Below are 6,325 nucleotides of genomic sequence, written 5' to 3' on the forward strand. Positions count from 1 at the left end.
ATTTTTCTTGTTGGACACTTTCAATTCCACCACACAATGACCAGTGCTCAAAACATTTAAGTGATGCATGAATAGCACTGACGCGTGAAAAGTCTGGTAACTCTGTACTGATTGGATGATTGTCAGGAAGAGATTGCCCATATACCTTCACTACCGGTTTTAAACTCTCTATGAAAACTGTTAAGGCGATTGTTATTGAAGATGTTTCCGAGGGGCTGATCACTCCGCGTAATCGGTGTACAGAGCCGTACCTTTGACTGTACTAATGGGATTACGCGTAATCTTTGAAGTTCCTGCCTTTGGCAGTGCTAATCTAAGCGTAATCCGGTGTGCAGACTTTCTAAGAGTGGTTAGCCCCTCGGATGTTTTAATATCACATTTGAAAACCCTAACAGCATTCTTTGATATTAAAGTTATTTGTGTGGTACTAAAAACTAACTTTAATTCGTTAAAATTAAATTCTTCTACCATGTGAACTTCTTCAAGTGTAGATATAGTTTCAGAAATTCTAATGTTACTAGCTGCCTCTACATAACTGTTTTCCTGTTTTAGTGGAGGAAAATAATAATTTTGTTCTAGACCCTATTTTAATAGTTGAGTTTTACTTACAATTGACAATAATATCAGAGTTTTCAACTACTTTAACCTCAATTGTGTCCACGTAACAGTCTCCCTTTATTCAAAAGAGGGAAAGCAGAACTTTATAATTAAAATTATTAGAAAATAAACCAAGAATTAAGTATTACAAGGCAGAGTAAGTTTTCTCTAGTAGAGTCAAAATTATCGTGACCCTGTTAATATACATTGCATTAAAATCGAAGAGATAAAAGGGCTAGCCAATCAGTCAATGTATAAATCATATTACGTACCATCAGTTTCAGCGTGTCATTTGTTTCTTTAAACGGCATTGGGTCAGGTTGAAGATCCGTTGGCCCCTTTTCTCCCACAAAATGTATAGAGCAAATACATAGTGTGCCTTTTTCTAGTTTTTAAGCAATGAATCTGAATCGTATCTTCCACAAGCCGTTATCCATTTCTTACATTTTTGCAAATCTTTCCTAGGCCTTGGAAATGTAACGAAACAAACCTCGCCCTCATCGTAAGTTTCGGCACTATTCGTGCATAATGAATACATACAACGTTTTTTTGGCCCATCTTTTACGAAATTTTTACGATGTGTAGATTTTATCGATAATACAACGACTCTAATTTAGTTATAAATTTCTAACTTTGTAAAACACAATGGGTTGAAGTTACGCGCCATTTAAGGAAATTTGTCCTTGAAAGATAAAAAAACAAGGCAGCCGCCCGCGTTTACTCTCGATAAACGACCCTCTCAATTGGCGCTTATAAATGTACGTGGGAAGGCTCATCCCGTTCACCTAAAAAATCCCTGTTTAAACTAACTTTACATTCATTTTCGTAAAGTTGTAAGTTCTGATGTAAGGGATGTACATGCGTAGTACCGAAGGAATGAATGTAACTTGATAGACTGGAATTCAGTTGTAGAACTAATTAAATAACCACTCATTTGTTAAGTGTTATCGGTACACAAAAAAGGATAACTACACACTGTTTTTAGTAATGTTTAAATTCATAATTAGCTCTAATTTCTTCGACGCGTACCCATTTTACCAAAACATTGCAGTATTTAAATAATCCACGTGAACGGATTTGAAAAAAATTGTGGTGGGGGGGCTCTAAAATTTTGGGAGGAGCCTCCAAATGGTTGGCTTATCTCCCCAAAAATCCTGGCGCCGCTACTAGACTTAGCCATTGCTGCTATTTCCGTAATTGATGTTTCGTTTTGTAAAGTTACAAGTAATAGAGAGGTTAAGCAAAACGCTCTAGAAGGTTTAACAACGACGTCAGGAGAACTTTTACATTCGAGGATAAAAATTCTTTAAAATCGGTTAAGCGCGCTTTCAGTTCGCCGGCAACGACAAGAAGTACGTTGGAAATTGAATTTTAACAAATTGCACATTTTTCACTAATCCAGAAGAATAAAACGTCGTTTGAACAATACTAATACAAGTGTAAAGGGTTTTCGAAATACAATTATTTGTTTCATTGTGTGCCGGATGTACCGAAAATGTTTCTCTTGGTATGCTCATACTTATATCGCCAAATTCGTCTTCATTGTACAAGGCCTAGCCTATTTCTATTCAAACAAGTATTTACACTTTTTAACAAGTATCCTGCAAGATATATACAGGGTCTTTTTTTTGCTCGGAAAAGTGTTTTTTTTCAAAAACTATTTATAGTACCGATTTCAAATTTGGAAGGTCAATTCTCTATACCGGGGGACATCAGTTTGAGAAATTTGAGCGTTTTCGGTAATGTTTTTCACCAATTTTGAAAAATTATTTTTCGACCACTAGGTGCGAGATAAAAAATTTCTATTATAAAGTTGTAGGCCGTCATCGAAAACCCTTAAAAATTGTTCACTCGACGAAAAACAATTTATTTATCAGTGAAAATTCGAGCTTGAAAAATTTACAAGTTGGTGAAGCCAAATTACGATTGTTTGAAACGATAATTGAAACCGAATTACCTAATCCAGTTGAAACTTTGGTTAAAAAAACGACCGGATTTAAAAAACACGAGGCTATAGGTCAATCCTAAACATGCATTGGGTATTTAAAGGAAAACTTTGGGAGATTATTATCAGTGTTTGATAATATTTCGAACAATGCCTCGTTATTCAGTAGCTGAGCGTACCGAGATAGTTGCCATTTACTATGGAGAAGCAGCGCAAAACCTTAGAAGAGTGACTGAAATCTTCGCAGAAAGACATCCAAATGGAGCACCATCTGTAAATACAGTAAGACGAGCAATTCACGATTTCAATCAATTTGGTAACTTGCAACCTAGGTTTCGCGGATTGGGTCAACCGGATTTAGACTTCGAGAACAATGTACTCGCGTACTTTGTGGCATATCCTCGTCACAGTTGCGCTAACGCCGCTGCTGATTTGGGTTGTTCTGCAAATCGTGTGTGGAAAATTCTTCGTAAGAATCGCTATCACCCATACAGAGCTACGCTCCACCAAGGTCTAATTGACGGAGACCATCAAAGACGTTATGAATATAGCAACTGGTTACTAAATGCTGTCCAAGAACAATTTTTGCGCCATGTTTTGTTCTCCGACGAAGCGTCATTTTCTAGAGATGGGCCCTTTAATCATCAAAACAGCCATCTTTGGTCTGACATCAACCCACATTGGGGTTTTGAATATCATCACCAGGTTCAATTTGAACGGGTCAATGTTTGGGTTGGACTTGTTGGAAACCGTTTGATTGGTCCCTTTTTCCTGCCGACGAACTTCAACGGCCAAAGTTATTTACATTTTCTACAGAACGAACTGAGTGACGCAATCGACGACCTTCCATTGGCTGAAAGACGTCAGTTGTGGTTTCAGCAAGATGGCGCCCCTCCGCATTTTTCCCGGCAAGTAACTGAGCACCTCAACAACGAGTTTCCTGAAAGGTGGATAGGGAGAAATGGTCCAGTGCATTGGCCAGCAAGGTCACCTGACCTAACACCGCTGGATTATTTTCTCTGGGGATTCGTTAAAGCAAAGGTATACGCCACGCCCATTGAAACTAGGGAGGAACTCATTAGACGAATAATCAGTGCTTGCCGAGACGTCACACCAGAAATGGTAGAGAAAGCGTTTGAGAACTTAATTGTCCGCGCACAAACCTGTGTTGCAGCCAATGGTGATATTATTGAAAATGTTTTGTAAAAATTTATGTGAATAAAATATCTGCATTTAAAAACCAAACGTGTACATTTTTTCAAGTGTTAAAACTCTACTACGTTTGTATTAGACTTGTTCCCTTTTCAATTATCGTTTCAAACAATCGTAATTTGCAGAGGTGGGCAAAAATAGTGAGCACTCGTTTTTGAAAATCCTGCAGTAATGAGCGAGCGCTTCAAATTCGAATTCCAGCTGCTCTTGTTCAGCGAGAGGACTAAATTGAGCAGCCTCTGGGCGAGCGCCGAATAGTTCGCTCTGGCGTTGATGGCTGACGGCCCGCTGAGGGAGATTCCCCCCTCGCCGGGTAAGTTCCCTCACTTTTAAGCGACGCGTTAGTACCCTCAGTAGAAAGCGCTGACGCAGAGTTGAGGGAAAATTACCGAGAGAAGGAATAGTTCGCTCAGAATTGATCGCTAGCTACGCGCGGATTTTGATCACGGTGAGCGACGGTAAAGTTCGTTTACGCAAATCGCTCACAGCGCGGCGAGCAAAAATTTCAAAAATCAAACATTAAACTATTACTCGGCTATGGGTTTATTATTTACTTTTTTTATTAATAAAATGAAGGGTACTCTAAACGTCGGGAGTTGATGATATCTCCGATTGAATAAAATTCAAAGGTTCTTCCGAATTTATCCAACGATAAACTAGACTGCAAATATTCCGTTTAGTGTTAAAAGAGCTTTGTTAAATATTAAAAGCCACAAATTATAACAATAGGCGCTAGTATACATTCTTTTGGTCTTGACAAACTTGGCAGGTGAAATGGGCTACGCGGTACGCGTTTCTTCATTTTTAGGGGATTGTGGCTCGCGCTACTTTAAAGGAAAATATTAGCGCGCTCTCAACTTAAATTAATGATCGGTACCATAAAAACAAGTGGACATTTACTAACCCCTAATCCAACTCATTTGTAAATCTCCAGAATTTAATAGACAGTTTTAGCAACTACCTACAGGGGCGGTGCCAGAAGATTCTTAGGTGTAGGCTAATAATGTTTATCATTTGTGGGCCCCTTGTTCCTCAATATTGGACCCCTCTATATATTAACTTAAAATTCAATTTTGCAAATTCAGGTAATTTATTTATTATTTGATATTAGTGCGGTTTTTAAAATTTTACAGTATTAACTATCATCACATATTTTATTTGAATTTAAAAATTGACTTGATGTGGCCCCGTCAGATCGATTTGTGGGCCCCTATTTGAACACAAAAGTAGGCTATAGCTCGTGTTGCCTACCCCTAACGCCGCTCCTGACTACCTACACCGGGATTTTAATCACAGTGAACGACGACAGAGTTCGTTTACGGTAAATCGCGAAGAGCAAACATTTCAAAAATTAAACTTCACATTTGACGGTATGAACAAGTATTTAATAAGATTATTTTTTATGTATATGTAAAATATAATTCAATATCTTTGCATATAACCATCTTCGATTTTGTCCATTGTTTATGACATCGACAAAAATAACCATATCATCAAATGATCAAGCTAATTGCTAATTGCTAAGGTGGCGTGGCGGAGTGGTTAGAACTTTCGCCTCGCAGCAAGAGGAGCCGGGTTCGATCCCAGCTTGTGGCACTGGGTGAACACTCGGAACAACTCCTTCTGCGTAGAGTTTGCAAGTTCTCTCCCCACTGGTTTAAGGGGTTTCCCCCGAGATCTTCTGTTTCCCCTTCCACAAAAACTTGTTGAGGTTAACGGTAATAGTTAGTGTAGGGAGCTGTTGGCTCGAACGCGTGGCATGCAGGGCTTGCCACCACCCTGCTACGCATTGTAACCCGGCCACCTGAATTAAAAAGGCTTTAAAAGTCGCTCGATGACTTAGGCCTAAGGTGGTGCCTTGGGTATTAGCCTAGCTGATAGTTGTGGTTGATTCACGGTTTTTAAATAATAATTTTTTTCAGAAAAAAAGGGAGGGGTTGGAATTAATATAATGGCCAGCCTGTGCCAATATTAAAACTGTTTTAGTTCCAAATTGAGGTAACTCGATTTACGCGAATTTTCTTTTTTGCCGTTTTCCAAACTTCCTTTACACTAAAAATATAAATATTACAAATAGCGGCCAATGTATAGTTACAAAGTTATCGATTATTTTCCATTTTTAAAAAGCATTACGTTGTAATTTTTTTTCCAATTTAAATAATATTTTTTAGATACCTGGTTTTGAAACTAATAGCGTTCTTTTCGTTTTTATTTCACACCGAATTTAAGTAATAATTAAACTGTTTGAATAATTCTAATGTCTAGTTTGTGCGGGTAACAAAAATCAACAGTGAAGAAGCTGTCAACGATCACCGTCAAGCTCAGCATGTGGGGAGTGGGGACCCGCTGGCTGCCGGGAAGTATGAACAAGGAGGGAGGGGGGTGGCATTACCAAGGTAACCTATTTAAAGTTACTATAGACAGCAGGCTATAATCACTATGCTGTAAACATCTGTGTCGCGCGAAAGCGATCCAAATGTAACGACTGACGATTAGGATAAAAATTGCATCATTCTTCCGAACTTCAAAAGGGCGTTATTTTATTTCTGGGGGGGGGGGGGGATTTCTATT

This window comes from Leiobunum rupestre, chromosome 7 (genome assembly GCF_980474605.1).
Source record: "Leiobunum rupestre chromosome 7, qqLeiRupe1.1.hap1, whole genome shotgun sequence".
NCBI lineage: Eukaryota > Metazoa > Arthropoda > Arachnida > Opiliones > Sclerosomatidae > Leiobunum > Leiobunum rupestre.